Raw genomic sequence first — 16,573 nt, 5'->3', positions numbered from 1 at the left:
GTCTGTGATGAATATTCTCAGTGAATCACAGGTACCACTTTGCACAGTTTCAAAAACTCAGCATTTTATAGATTTAACAGTGAATAACAAAAGAAGCATTTTGATTCTTCTTTTTCACGGTGATCATGAGAGTTGTTTAAATTCCAGCTTGAATCACATCTCACCGAGTTTCTTCAGGGTTAGCTGAATGAATGTGTAGCCTCCCAAAGGGCTTGTAGCCCCTTGTTGGCCCCTTTTGAGAACTCTCATTGAACACTGATGGAAGAGCTGGACAGGCCCTACCCCCCAACTATAGCTTCTTTACCTTTTCACACAGATTCTGAGAAACACATCACTGAACAGGCCCACCTGCCTGGAGATTATAGAGCTCCCTCTTCTGCTAAATGCCAAGGCCACTTCTGCTTTCTTTTCATGACATCTTCAGAGAGAAACAAGATGCAGCAAGATCATCCCCTCTTCCTCAAGGCAGAAACCGACAATGGTAAGATGGGAAAGTGGCAGAGCCAGAAAAGGAAGCTGCCTTGCCTCTGCCAAGCACTCCTCTCCTGCCAGATCCAAGTCTTTGTGTGCAGACAGTCTGTGCAGCAACAGGAACTGCTTCAAACCCTGCATCTGCCCCGGGCTCTTTCCCAGTATAGTTCCCTGCTTTCCAGCTCTCCCCTGATACTGCCACGTTGTCAGCTCTCCACGACAGCTTTCTGTCAACCGAATTTCCTCAGCCATTTTATTTTTTGACAAATCTCCGAGATGCAACAGCTGGTCACCCTTCAAGACTTTCACATGTCTCCTCTGCCACTTGCACAGATTTCTTTCTTCCTTATTGTTTGATTTTTTTTTCTCCATTTCTCATCATCTCCTTTATGGAGATTGAATAACAGTTTACATTGCTTCCATTGCTCAGTTCTCTCTATTTGAAGCCCTTTCTTGTAGCAGCTTCTGCACACGAGGACTTTCTAGCCATGAAGTGTCACAGAACAATAATAGATGTTAATGCATCTCTGCCTTTCTGTTCAAAAGTATCTGCACAAACAGCCATATCAAAACTTTTTCCCAATGCAAGCATCTGGTATGGAAACTTGTTTTTATGAAAGACTGAATGGAAGACATCAAAATCATAATTCGATGTATGTGATCTTTAAAAAGACATCCACACATCTACCAGAAAATTTTAAAAATTGAGTCTTATCATAGCTTCGGTGACCCTGGGGACTGATTTCCCTTTTTAGTGCCCTCCTCCACGACTGATTTGGGCTATAGTGGGTGTTCAACAAAAACTTCTTGAAATCTAAAACTAGCTGTATAACAGCTAGTTTTGATTGTCAACTGAATGGGGCTGAGAAATGCCTGAGGGCCTAATGAAAGCACTGCGCTGATTCTGTCTGGGTTGCATTTTCAGAAACAGACTATGTGATTCTGACATAATCAATACTTTTTATCAGACTGTACATTGATAGATCCATGACTCACTGTCATTACAGGGAGATGGTTAAAAATAGGAGGTAGGCCCTAGTTGGAGTAAATATATTTCAGGGTGTATTCTTGGGAATATTTTGTTCTGGCTTTTCTATTATGCTTTCTTTCTCTGATCCTGGCTTGCCTTGCCTTGAACTCTTTTTTTTTTTTCCATCTGTATATCCTTCTGCATATGTCCTTCAGAGAGTACCATCTCTGAAACCATGAGCCCAATGGGTTATTTCTACATAAAGTTACATCTTCCAGTACTTGGTTGCAGTGGAAAGAGCGCTAACCGGCACAGAGTGAATGTTGTATTCCACATACCTTTCCCTCAGATTCCAATACCCTTTTGAATCTTTAATGTAATAGTATTTTGGAGAGCATTTTTTGAACCACAGAAATCCCCCTTTAAGGAATGTGTGATCCATATGTAATATAACATGACATAATATAAATAATATTTATGTATAAACAAATTATGTTTCTAAATTAAATTTTTTTAAAGGTTTATTTATTTATTATTTACACATTATTCTGCCTGCATGTACACCTACATGTCAGAAGAGGGCATAGGATCTCATTATAGATGGTTCTGAGCCACCATGTGGTTGCTGGGAGTTGAACTCAGGACCTTTGGTAGAACAGCCAGTGCTCTTAACCTCTGAGCCAGTTCTCCAGCCCTCTAAATTAAATTTTATAAAAATAAAAAAATACTGCTTTTCTCAACGTAGTTGATATTTAAATACTATGTGAGTAGATTATCTCATAACTAACTTTTTGGAGAATTTAAAGAGCGTACTTTCTCCTTGTTTTTAGGACATTTCTTCTCAGCACGGCTTACAAAGGCAGATATCCCATAGACCTACCCTTCCATTCCAGGCTTCCGGGCAGTCATTATAAAATGCCTTATACCTTGTAACATAACTGCATTTGGTATTGGTAATAAAGCCTAAAAATAGATCCAGCTATACCACTCCTAGGCATATATCCAAAAGACACTCAAGTATACAACAAGGACATCTGCTCAAACTTGTTTGTAGCAGCTTTATTTGTAATAGCCAGAAGCTGAAAACAGCCCAGATGCCCCTCTGTTGAGGAATGGAAATGGAATATTACTCGGCAATAAAAAACAAGGAAATCATGAAATTTGCAGGTAAATGGTGGGAACTGGAAAAGATACCTCACTCATCCTGAGTGAGGTATCCCAGAAACATTAATAATGAACAGAAACTATTAAGATGTCCTAATAAATAGATGTTGTTAGGAAAACCTTTGTGAAAAAAAAGCTATGCAATGGCTTTACTGCCTTTTAAACCTAGATAAAAGAGAACAAAACACTAAAAGGAGGAAAATTTATGACATAAGCTCATGTCTCTTAAAATGAATCTTTCTGGAGAAAACACTTGTATGGAATTTGAAATCAGATAATAAGAGAAAAACAAAATGAGGAGTTTTTCAAAACTCCATAGCAATGGCAGAAGCATTCAAAGCTTTAGGGTATTTTAGTCAGGAACAAAGGGAGAATGGGGACATGGGTCTGAATCCAGAAAAAGCCCTAACTAGATGTGAATGTGTGTTTTATTTGATAACTCTGCATTTCTAGGCAGAAGAACAATGAACTGAGAGGTAACATTTTTACACAACTACATTAATTGTTTTTTAAAATGATGAAATTCGAAAAAAATAATGAAATTCAGAAAGACACATACAGGGAGATCGATGCGCATATATGTGCAGACATATAAAGGGACATGAAATTACAGGGCGATTCAGTAGGTAATATTTCTACCACTGAGCTCGTATTGCTCAGCACCATTTAGTGGTCTTAAGTGGTGAAAGCTATTTTAGTTATGACAGCCTATTAAAAAGTGATTAATGGACCCTAATTTTCACACTGCACAATGTACACATGTGTAAGAACACCAAAAGCTATACCATAAGTAGGTACAATTTGTAAATCTGAAAACCAATGAGCCTGACTTCTATAGATAGTGCCCAGAAATAAGTATCATAAATAAAATTACAAAGAAGTTGTTAATTTTAGAATTTTTCCCACACCTTGGACTAACACCAACTATTCTGTGTATAAAATACCATTAAAGACAGAAAAAAAAAAACAAGTCAATTTCGAAAATTACTTAAAAGACCTAAATCTGAAGTGTCTGAGAAATTTTAAGAATATTCTAAATGGCTTAAAAAGTTATGAATGTTTGTTTAGTCCAATAAAATAATCAGGAAGGTGTAAACTATTGTACATTTGTTACTCAGTAAATAAATAAACTGTATAAGACTTAACAAAATCATTATATCCATAAAGATCATAGCAAAATCATTAAAAGCAAATCTTTATAAAAATTTAGAGTGATGATCTTATGACTCAGCGATTACATTTTTATAAATGTCAGTACAAATATAAGGCATTCACTTTGGTAAAACCTATTTTCAAGGCTGTGTGCTGTAATCCTATGAAATAAACACTGAGAGATGATGGCCAAACAATTCTAAGACCAAAATAAACTGTGGTACATCTATATTATGGAATACTACATTTCTATTAGAAATTAAAATAATTTAAAAAGTTGGCCAGAAACCTACTATTTTAATTACTGGGTCATTTTATACTTGTAAATGTCTGAGAAGATACTTCTCAGATACTTTATAAAGTGACATTTCTACTTTATAAGTGAACAAAAAATACAGTCAATCACATAAAACCTGTTACAGGCTGAAGCTTAGAATTCAGTTTATGCATTCTGTCTCTGTCGGTGCTCCTAAGCACATCTGCTGCCTATGAATATGATACTTCACCTTTCCACGTTTTTTGGGGGGTGATGGTATACAATTTAGTTATCATAAGACCACTATTTTACTAAATGTTCACAAATCTACACATGCCTCAAAATAGCAAATATTTATAAAAAGCTACATAAGCAACTGAGAACACTACTCTCCCACTACGTGTGTATTTGTTTCAGTAAAATATTGAAAACAGCCTAACTATGAAAATATTTTGGTTATAAAGATTTTGTCTCAGTAGCCACTGGCATTTTGTTTAAAATAATTTATAACTGTGAGGGGGACTATGCATCAGTTTCAGACAAAAATAAAATTACTAATATGTGATTTCATGTTATAGTGAAGAGTTATAATGCACAGCATGTATGTAGTCCTCTTAAGATAGCTCAATTAATATTTGACCATCTCACTGTTCTCCACCTTTAAATAGTCTGTATGTGTTGAGTTCATGGTACAGTACATTTTGTTTATAAAACGTACAGAACAAACACTGAGAAAGGTAAGCTTGGGGGATCCCATTGACCTTGTTATCACAATACCTGGAAGGGCCTGCCATGAGACTCATTCCCACCAGGTCTTAGGTAGGTTTGGGGAATTTATATGCAGAAAGCCACAGCCGTGTCCTCTGCCTCATCATCATTCAAGAAAGACAGGAAGAAGATCAGGAGCTAATACAAAAGCATTGAAGACTCTACATTAAGGCCCAAAGACTGTAACGGCAAACAACACACTCCCACAAAAATAAAATGAATACCATACACATGGTCCTTGTCAGAAGTTGTAGCGTGGGTTGTGATGCTAACTGATTTCTTGGTAATGCTACTTACTCAAGTGGCATATGGCTGTTTTGTTCAGCCTCATAGAAACATGTTTGCTGAGATAAATTAATGTTCCCATCTCAACTGCATGACTTGGCAGGAATAATATACTTTCCAGCCAATGTGTAGACTGACCCACAGGAATCCCCACTGGAAGATCTAAAGAGAAACACTGTACATGAAGCTGACAAGCATTTAAAAGCAAAAGATTTAGCAGTAATATCTGTGAACCTTGGGCTAGCATTCTCTATAGTGCAGTGTTGCTAGAGTTTGAAAATACAACGATGCGACCTAGAAAAGGAACATACATTCAGGAAGTAAAAGAACCACTTTTTCAAATTATCAGGTGTCAAAAAAGGGACCTCGTTATTAACCAAGGAGAGAGAATCATTTCTGGAAGTGAGATGCATACTTGTGTATATGCAAGCACATGGCAGACATTGCTGCACAGCTTCTTCTGAAAGTCCCGTTATTTGAAAGGTAGGAAAGTCCGTCTATATTACTGGAAAACAGAACATAGCTAATGTTGAGAAATACATCCTGTTTGATCCTCAGCTTTTTCAGTTCCTTTTATGGGCTTTTGCCACTCTAAGCAGATTCAAATATAACACTCCCATCTTTACTAGAAGGAGGGTCAGAGAATTTCAGTGAGCCTGGTCTTCCCTGTCCATGCCAAGAACTACATGACTAATTTATTTCCCATGTATGTTGTGTGGGTTGAGACACAGCTGTATTTGGTTACAAGCGGATAGTTCATCCTCAGACCTGAGCTATCGTCATCCACCAAAAGTAAACACAGTCGTACAGTGCACTTTCCAGTCACTCAGAACCTGATTTCAAATTCTCTCATCTTCCTCATTATCATCTTGGACTGTCACATTCTCTAAGACTGTCCTTATTGATGAGAGGAGAGGTATTAAGTTGATACAAATTAATGAGAGGTCATGAAAATACCTCTCATATATAAGGATTATTCAATGAGAGTTTGGATCTCAGTGGCGAGCAGAGTTCTATGGAGGGCAGAGGACTGAGGGACCTTCCAGGTGTTGAAAAGAAGCCACCACACCCAACACCCCTAACATTAAAGGAAGGTTGTCTTTAATGGTGTGCAATAATGCACAGTTATGATTTTGGATGTGCTCCCAATATTGTGAGGAGCTGCTAACACCTTAATAAATTGTTTTTTAAACTGCCAGTCTATTTGTGCAGAATATTGTGAAGGGCTGAATATTATGACGCCCATTGGGCACTGTGGAGTTCAAGGAAGCCAATGAACTACGTTGTCTGAGGTTCAGTTTTATTTTATCCCTCATTTTTATATCACTTGAGGACATTGCTTCCCAGTAAATTCAGAGTCACATTTTAAATTAGTTTCAGTTTGTACTAGGACTACAAAATTTACACAATTGTCTTGATCTCTGTCTTTTCCTCTAATCCCTTCTCTCTCTCCATCCCAGATACCTGTCTTATTAGCAACATGCTGTCACTTGCCTTTCATGAAAGAACAATTAAGTCTCAGCTATCGTCTATGCTTGAAGATAGCCCTGTCGTTCTTGAATGTACTGGTGGGACATTTTTTTCTTGGAATAACTGTTTTAAGGACTATGTAAAGGACTAGGGCTTTAAAATTCTTAGATATGTTAGAAGTGACACATGCCTGTGGTTCTGGCATTTGGGCAGCTGAAGTAGGAAGCTCTTCATGGCTTAGAAGCCAGCCTTGGCTAAAGATTAAGTTCTAGACTGTCTCAAGAGGGAAATTAAGTGAAATAAAGAAACTAAAAAGCAAAATGCATAATGGCTGTTGAGGTGGGTTAAACAATCTTTTTCCCTATTAGTGATTTAAAAGGTGAAGCCCCTGAGCATGATGGGCTCATGAAGATACCACTTCACAGCTCCCCAGTGCAGCTATGGCAGAAGCAGTGATTCAGTCCAAGTGGTCTGGGCTTCATTTTTATGGTGACTAAGGATCAACTCTTTTATTAAATGGCAGAACTTTAATTACAATGACAATTTAATTTTCAATTTCTTTTTACTCCAGGAATGTAAGAATGGACCCATCCTGTCCAGAATGGAGGTGGGGATGGTTCATGCTACAAATGCTAATTGACTTGAAAATTTACCTCTTTAATAGCCTCTGATAATGTTAGATTAAGCCACTTGTCCCTGAATGATTTGAAACGGGATTTTTCACAAAGAACAGACTTCCTGCCTAGGATGCAGTGAAATCTTGAGTGAGAGTAACTCAAGGGCTCTGCTGATTCTTCCAGTGGAAGCAATTGGAGCCTAAACAGATTTGTAGGAAGGAACAGTGTTTAAATAGACTTGAGGAACTTTTCCACTTAAAACTCCTTTTACCCAGAAACTTTTATACAACCATGGGTAAATAAGTATGTTAAATAGGTAAAAACAATCAACCTTTATTAATAATAATTAATAAAGACATTTAAACTAAAATTATTTCTTGGCGTACATAGAATTTGAGTATTTTTTTAAAAGGCAAAGGCAACATTTTATGCTAATGTCATAAATTGCATGTTTATTGTTATAGAAAGTATTAAATTTGGGCTGGATATTCGACTGTGAAGAATCTCCGGGAATTTTCAGAATTGATCAACAATTCATTTTATAATCAATACTGAAAATACCTAGTACAAATATAGCAGAAATATATTCAGGGCTATTTCAGAAACTGCTGAAAAACTAAACTGAAGCCAAAATTCACTTACCTTTTCTTTGTTAATGAAATTTAAGGCAGCAGCTCAAGTAGGAAATTTAAAAATCAAACATTTGCAAGTAATCTAATCCAGTTATTTCATACTTACTTCATACTTAAGTGCTGAAGACTGAGGCGGGAAAATATGAAAAGTCTGTTTTCCAGAACCAGTATGTTTCTATGAAAGCAGAATGGGAATACAGTAACAACCTTGCAACACAACATTCATAGTGGTGCCTTCATTGAAACGCTCTAGGAAGCGCTGCACTATATGCCAAGTGCGAAGTGTGCACTTTGTGGCCTCACATCTAGGGCTGCTGTAAAGTCACACACTGAAGCAAACACATCCGTAAACAGCCCAAGATACATGCAATACACACACACACACACACACATACATTTAAAATCTCTGGCCATTGCACTTTCAGAACCCTTTTATTGCTACCTTTTTTTTTTTGTTTCCCTCACATTTAGTTATGTGACCATCTATGGGCTTGAGACCCACAGTTTAAGAAACTGGATCATGGACTATCATGTGAGTGACTCCTCATAGAGAAAGCCACACTGTCCAGCCTGCTATAAGGTTGGGGAGTTACCAACCATCACCCCAGGAACAGGGGCTCTAGAGGGAGAGAACCCCCTGGTAATGGCTTTGGGCTTCAGTCTTAAGATCAATGAGTTGAGCAAACAAAAACTCATGAATAATAAACAAAATTCTTTTTACTCCCTTTCTTCATTCCTGTTTCAGCCCATAGCATAGAAATCACACCCTTCCCTTTTGGGAGTGCTACGGAGCTCCTCTACTCCAATTATTCCTCTTCTTTTGTTGAGATCCAAACCCTTTCCTCCTTGATACTTTTTAATCTATTATGGTAGACATCATACCCATTAAAACATGGCACATCTGTAAAAGGTTATGCAGTTAGAGACCCCGAACTTTCCATTCTTCCCTCAAATCCTAGACACACTCTTCATCAAACATTTTCACATATACTTACAGGGAACCAAGCCAAATACACTGTGTCTTTCAATACCTGAAAGTTGACAATGCGACCCTAAGACTCCAGAGGGATCCCTACTAAGGTTGCTTATGACGCTGGCACATCTGGGAAATAAGGTATTTTCTAAGGTGTTAACATAGAACACAGGGTGTGAGACACAGTTGAAACTCCTCTCATTCCCACTGTAAGAAAAAAAAAAGCAGAATATAGAGGAGATCTTGTGGCTTACTTAACGTTTATTTGGCTGTAATATGACTAGCACCTATGGCCTTCAAAGCCTTGTTCAAATCAGCTTTATCACAAAATCCAAGCACCTGTGTACCTTCCATCAAATTCAGAAACTAACCAGGGAGCTACTGAAGATAGAATTCTGGTGTTATGTTTCAGATTTGGCTAGATCGGCCTCTATGCGTTCTAGTGAGGCCTAACTAGACACAGAGCTAAACAATAAACAGTTTGAAGCTTTGTTGCCTTCTGCAATTCACCACACACAGAGGTAGGCTCTCACGACCTTCCGGCGTATTGAAAAGCCTGGGATATTAATGAGAAGCTGTTATTTCTTCTAAAGGAAGCTTTTCAGGATCGTTGGCTTCTAGCACGTGAGGTGTATGTCTTCTCGCCCACATGCTAGAGGCGGAAACACCTGTTGGTGGTGGAGCAGAAACAGTTGGCAGTGAACTACAGAGTGTAAGAATCTGAAGGTAACTAGGTCTTATTACCGTATGCTGGCATAAAAATATTATTTCCCTACTGTGCATAGAGGAACAGAAGCCTCCTGTCTGCAAAGATATGAACATTTGTTGGGAAATTTATGTTGATATATAACAGCATATGGTCTTTTTCATCATGGATTCATGTGCGGGAGGCAAGCTTGGTGTTCACAGTTAGAGGCATTGAAGGTGGAGCCATGGGAGGTGTCCAAGCATTTGGAAGCACAGCGCCCAAAATACTTACACATTCCCAGAGGAGCCATCAATGTGCCCTGTAAAGAATTTGACCTTTGAAATTATCAAATATATATATGAAAGAAAAAGTGACATTCCCCTCAGATAGAGGGCTGTAGTGATAGCCACATTTCCATGGTCTAAAAGGGTCATAGGGATCTTCCAGGATAATATCGCAAACCACAGAAAGCGAGGAGGAACAAAAAAAAAAAAAAAAAAAATCCATTGCTAGTGATCATTAGAAAATACTCTATACCTGCTTTAAAAGATATGTCACCTAAGGTATTCCAGAAAGTAAGATTGCCCATGCTTAGGATTAATGAGCTTTGGTTTGGGATTTTATTTTACTAGTTTTATGTGGCTGCTGTTACACTTTACATATTTACTTTTGGGTCACTTTGTTAGGCAACATTTATTTAAAATTTATTGCCCTTTTAATTTTAATAATTATGACATCCATCCCACAAACACTTGTGGTGTAAAGAGAAGATTGATTTACATTTAGGGAATGCTAGGCTTGAAATTCCTGGGATTCAGGGAGGCGATTTTCCCCTCTCCTTCCTGTTCTTCATCATGATCTCTCCTGTTCCATCCCTAGCCTCTAACAGTCTGCTTGAGGCTCCCCTCTTCTTGTCTCACGTCCATTTCCTTTGGAAATCCTACCTCCATTCCATTCCATCCGTGGAACTTTGGTGTGGACACATTCAACCTCCAATTTAGCCATCCCCATCCCAAAATGTCAGCCTTGAATACATACAAACATTGTTTACCTGGAACACCCAGTGGCCACACTGGGCTGGGATCCAGGTAGGCTATTCTCACTCTCCTTCCTGTGATCCGTAAATTCAAATTCTTTACTAATAGCTGGGAGTAAATTTTGAGCCAAAACCTTTGTTGCTTTATCCAGTGGCAAGATTGCTGATCGCCCTGCCCTTTTCATGTTTTATTAATGAAATATATTCTTTGACAGTTTTATACATGCATATAATGCATCTTGGTTACTTTTACTCACAGTGTCTTTGATCTCCTTCCCACCTGTCAATCTGCACACCTCCCTAGAAGTCCCTCTCCCACATTCAGGCCATTTTTGTTTTATGATCCACTGTGTTTAAGTAGGGCCATCTGTATGACTGCTGGTTTGAAATTATCCACTGGGGTCTGATGGGGTCACTGTTGCTTACACAACTGAAGACAATGATTGTACCTCCCTCAGAGTCCATTAGTAGCAAGGAGTGGTAGGGCCTCGTGATTCATGAATGACTATTCACAGGCTCAATCATTTGCAATTCCAGTGCGGGAAACTGCAGCTGCTCTGAGATCATGGGTGCATGTCTGTGTAATGCCCTGAAGACAGCATGTTCAGCCTTCTTCTTATCTTTTGGCTCTTACATTCGTTCTGCTCCCTCTTCCACACTGTTCTTAATTCTTAAAGGGCATGATACAATTTTCTGGTGAGATGATGAAAACCCAGCTGTCATTTATTCTCAACATTTTGAACAGCTGAATCTCCACCTTTCACTGAAAATAGAAGCTTCTCTGATTAAGGATGTCGTTGATTACAAAACACTCCGGTTTGAATAGAAATTATCAAAAAATATCAAGTGATAGCAGGGACTGTTGAGGTTGTGGGGGAAAAGGAATCCTTATTCATTGTTGAAGGGAGCATAGACTGATCTAGCTATTGTGTAAATCAAGTCCATTCCTAGTCATATACCAGAAGGAATGAATGTCCTACTGCAGAGGTACTTGCTCATCCATGTGTAACACAGCTCTGTTCAAACCAGCCAGGAAATGTAATCAGCTTAGATGTCCATTAGATGACATATAGACAATAAATGTGTAGGAACATATACAAGGTGGAACTTTATTCAGCTAAAAGAAAAACAAAATTTGCAAGTAAAGGATGGAGCTAGATAACACTGTATTATGTAAGATGATCCAGGCCATGAGAGACAAACACCACTTGTGGTTTCTCACATGTGACTCTGATCTTTGACTCCCTCTTGAGTGTTTATCTTGGATTCTTTTGGAGAACAGGAAACTAGGAATTTCCATGGCAAGGTAGTACCGTAAAGAAGGAAGGCAGCAGAGCATAGGCTAATTGTTGCCCCTTTGCCTTCTTAACAAAAGGTTCTAGGAAACCCAAACATAGCACTAAGCACAGAAGTGTTTTTAAATTGGAGAAGGAGGAGGAGGGAGGATAAGTGTTTGTATAAACATAAAAATGTGTGGGCGTTTGTTAGTTTGCTGTGGTTGTCATAACAAAATACCACAGATGGAGTGGCTCAAGCAACAAAAATTCATTTGCTCACAGTTTAAGAGTCAAGAAGGATGTTTCATCTAAGTCATTTTTTTTACTGGCTTATAGATGTCTATCTTTTCACTGACCTCACATGGTCCTTAACAAACATCCTGATGTGTGTTCTTCTTTCCTAATCTCCTCTTCTAAAGACAGCTATTATTAGGTTGGATGAGGAACCATTCTAAAGTCCTCATTTTCTGTTTTTGTTTGGTGTTGGTTTTCTTTATTTTATTTTATTTTATTTTATTTTATTTACTTAATAAGGAGGGGCGTAAACCAATGAGGTCTTTGGAAGCCACAACATACCTTGTAGGCATCGGTTTCCTACTTTCATCTTTACTCAGCCCCAAGGACTAAACTCAGATAATCTGGCTCCCTTACTCACTGAACCATCTCCTCAGCCTCTCTTTACTAGTCACCTCTGCAAACATCCTCCTATACTCATATGTGCCTATGCATGCACACTCCAGTTCTCTCTCTCTCTCTCTCTCACACACACACATACATACACACACACACACACACACACACACACACACACACACACATACCAGTACCAGGGCTGAGCTTGCACTGTGTGAATCTAGCCTTATAATTCAGCCCTTGGCTCGACATCATTTTCATTTCTCCTTTCAAAGATGTATTTATAAAATTCTGCCACCATCTATGTATGAGACCCACTTGTATGTCTGATACCCACAGAGGTCAGAAGAGACAACAGACCTTCTGGGACTGGAATTATCATTAGCGGTGAACTGCCATGTGGGTCCTGGGAACTGAGACCGTGTCCTCTTCAGGAGCAGCAAGGGCTTTCATCTACTCCCTACCTATCTACCCCACACCTCGGAATATTCATTTATTTCACACACTGTACTGAAGGCTTCAGGTTTTCTGTAGCTTGTGGTTTTCTCATTTATAAAAGACAAATTAGGTCACATGTTTCTCTCTAACTATTGCAGTTCTTAACATAGCAAACATTTGTTATTACCTGACGGCATTATGTTGACTGCAAAATTACATAAAATTTATTGATAAATATCATTGAACTTGGATAGAAGATGATAATTTCAGTTTCACTCAAAATTTGAGATGAAATATATACCCAGCATCCTGGATGGTTTCCTGTGAGTTATGTAAAGAAACATTATTCAGGGAGCACACAGGCAAGTTCAACCCCATCACCTTCTACTGCTTCCCTCTGTTTTCTGACACAGACTATTTCTCATGTGATTGCCAGCATTCTCCTTCATCCTTTGGCTTCGCAGGTATCAGCTTCTATCTCCATTTTTTCAGCAAACACCTTCCATGTGCCATCTCATAGCCCTATACCTGCAAAGATAGTATTAGTAAAAACAAAAACAAAATAACAAAACAAAGCACTATCCCATCTACTGGTATTAATGTCTCACTGATTTTCTTGGAGACTTATAACTACTGTCCACAGTTTGACCCCAAGAGTACCTCTAGGTAACTATCTAGTTTATTATCTGCCTGCACTTTTAACATGAGAAAAACTAGAGCAGGATTTATATAACACTCACTTGTTTATTCCCATTCCACGGTCTTGGATGTGGTCTGATCTGTCTTATATTCCCTCTACTGTAGGACTTACTGTAAGGCCTGAAGATACTCTTTCATTTTCTGTCTTCCTTGTTAGGCAGCAAAAACAGCTTGTCCATTTCTTTTGCAGTGGTTCCCCTTGCATCTGATGCAAAGAAGATGCTAAGGAACTTCCAAAAACCATGGAAAGATGCTGAGGAGAGAGTTCAGTGGAAGAAAATGCTTACCATGTAAGCATGGATATCTGAGTTTAGATTCCCAGCATTCATCTATAAACCCAGAGTTGGGAAGGCAGAGACAAGTGGATCTTGGGAACTCACTGGCCAGCCAAGGCTAGACAATTGGTGAGCACCAGGTTCAGTGAGAGGCCCTGTCTCAGAACATAAGATGTCAAGCAGTAGTTCTTAGACTGTGGGTTACAACCCATGGTGGGGGTGTCATGTATCAGATATCCTGATTTTCAGATGTTTATATTATGATTCATACCAGTAGCTTTTAAATCTAGTCAGAATGGCCAAGAACAATAAAACAAAAAACAGCTCATGCTGGCAAAGATGTGAAGAGGAACACTCATCTGTTTCTGATAGGCGTGTATGTGAACAGTCACTATGAAATTGAGTGTGACTGCTTCTCAGGAAACAGGGAATAGATCCATCTCAAGATCCAGCTATCTCACGTATGGACACATAGCCAGAGTATTCTACATCCTGCTACAGAGACACCTGCACAACCATGTTCATTGCTTCTGTAGTCATAATATCCACAAACTGGAAACAGATGTCTATCAATGATTGAATGGGTAGAGAAAATGTGATAAATTTCCACAGTGGAAGATTGTTCAGCTGTTAAAATAAATGAGGTCATGAAATTTACATGTAACTGGATAGAGATAGAAAACTTGTCCTGAATAAGGTAGCCTAGATCCCAAAAGACAAATGTAGTATGTATTCTTTTAAATGTGGATGTTAGCTGTTAAGTCTCCTATAAACAACCTACAATCTGTACAACCACAGAGGTCAGGTATACATTAAGGGACTAGGTTATAGGGATAGACCTCCCTAGGAGGGGGAAATAGAATAAACAGTAATGGATGGATGGAAGGAGGTGTTCTATAATAGGAAGATCAAATGGAGGGGGAAAATGGAGCAAGGGATGGAATGCAGAGAGATACCTAAAATTAAGGGCCATTGATAGGGTTATATGAGGACCATCCTAAAATATATACATGTGTGAAGACCTAAATGGAATTGTTAAATTACAGGGGAGATGAAGCCCCAACTGGACATCTTGTGTCACCAAATGAAGCCTCTATTTCTGGAAATTAGTCATATCTAATTAAGTTTTTCTACCAAAGGGGCTCATGGAACACATAAACAACCTAGATTATTGCCAAGACTATTGGTTGTCTTCATAAATTGGATAGTAAAACCTCATTGCTGAAGCCACCACCTACACAAGTCATTGAATATAAAGAGATCAAGCTGGTACTTACCTAAGGATCTTCACCCCTACTGAATGGTACTTATGGTACTGGAAAGTATTCTTCATGCTCAAAGAAGAAAGGTAAACACCAATCCAGGTACAAAACCTTCAGTCTACAATAGAGATCTTCATGTAAGGTGCACTGGTATAATAGTGGCTCAAGCTTGTGGATTTAAGCTATAGGATTGGATATAAGGTCTACTCCATGAACTGGACCTCATCCTCAACACTGTTTAGGAGGCCAAGAACCTGAGACTAGATAGGACAACCACTATATTGAAAACCAAACACTCCTGTTCTGCCAAAGGAGCTTAGCAATAAAATGACTCCTAATGACATTCTGCTATACTAGTAGACCAGTGTCTTGGTCAGTCATCATCAGATAAGCTTTCTCTTATAGTAGACAAGAACAAAGACAGAGACATAGTGCCAGACAATGTGTAGAGAGTAAGAAACCATGGAACACCAAGTTCTAAATGGAGTATCCCCTTCCAATCCCTTCCCCTCAGTGCTAAGGGAACCCTAAGGAGGAGGAATTAAAAAGTCCTCTCTTGAGGGAAGGGCCCATGCTCAGCAATAAATGTCCAATATTAAGATGAACTCAGTAGCATTTTTGGAGGTTCTTGGGCTCATAAGGCCTCATAGTGACATTAAAAAAAAATCTTTACACGTTCTTAAACACATGCATGTGTGTGTGTGTGTGTGTGTAATGGTTTCAAGTATTTAGCTCTTTTTCTTCTTTGTGTTTGTCTTTTCCTAGTCTGGTTTGTTTTTGTTTTATCTCATTTTATTTTATTATTATTAATAGATGCCTGTTCATTTTCTAATGAGTAAATGGATGGAAGGTGGGGAGGATCTGGGAGGAGTTAGAAGAGGGGAAACCATAATTAGAATATACTGTAATAATATTTTTTTCAACAGAAGAAACATAAAACACACACCATTTTCCCAATGTGCTGCATGCAGTAAGGTGATGTATTAGTATTTATCAGATGACAGGCATGTTATTTGATAGATTACTGCTTTCATTAAAGTTCATGGATAGAAAATTTCTGAGAAGTGGCAATTGGAACGTAACTAGAGATCACTCTGGCTGCAATCCTGTGGATGTTCGAGGTTGTTGAAGTTATTTTGGTTCTATGAGTATCACCTCCCCCCCCCCAGTAAATATAGAATAATTGTATTAATTAGATGGTGCTCTGCAGATTAAATGATGCCATTAAATTGAAATTCTTATCACACAGTATCATTTGTAAGGTTTTCATTTTTATGCAAAAATGGAGACCTCTTTTTTTAATATTTTCAGTTTGTCTAGGTCACAAGAGGATGATGATGACTAGTGAGAACATATAATTACGAACAACTTGGTAGCAAACACTCATTTCTACTTCTCTGATAGTCTTTAAGACAACAACTCACATGTTGAAAATGTCAACCTCACATCAGGACATAGATCCCAAAGAAGGAAAAAAAAAGTGCCATTGTGTTATAATTTTGTATAA

Source organism: Meriones unguiculatus, chromosome 12 (assembly GCF_030254825.1).
Source record: "Meriones unguiculatus strain TT.TT164.6M chromosome 12, Bangor_MerUng_6.1, whole genome shotgun sequence".
NCBI lineage: Eukaryota > Metazoa > Chordata > Mammalia > Rodentia > Muridae > Meriones > Meriones unguiculatus.
The sequence above is the reverse complement of the archived record's forward strand: the minus strand, read 5'-3'. Positions refer to the sequence as shown.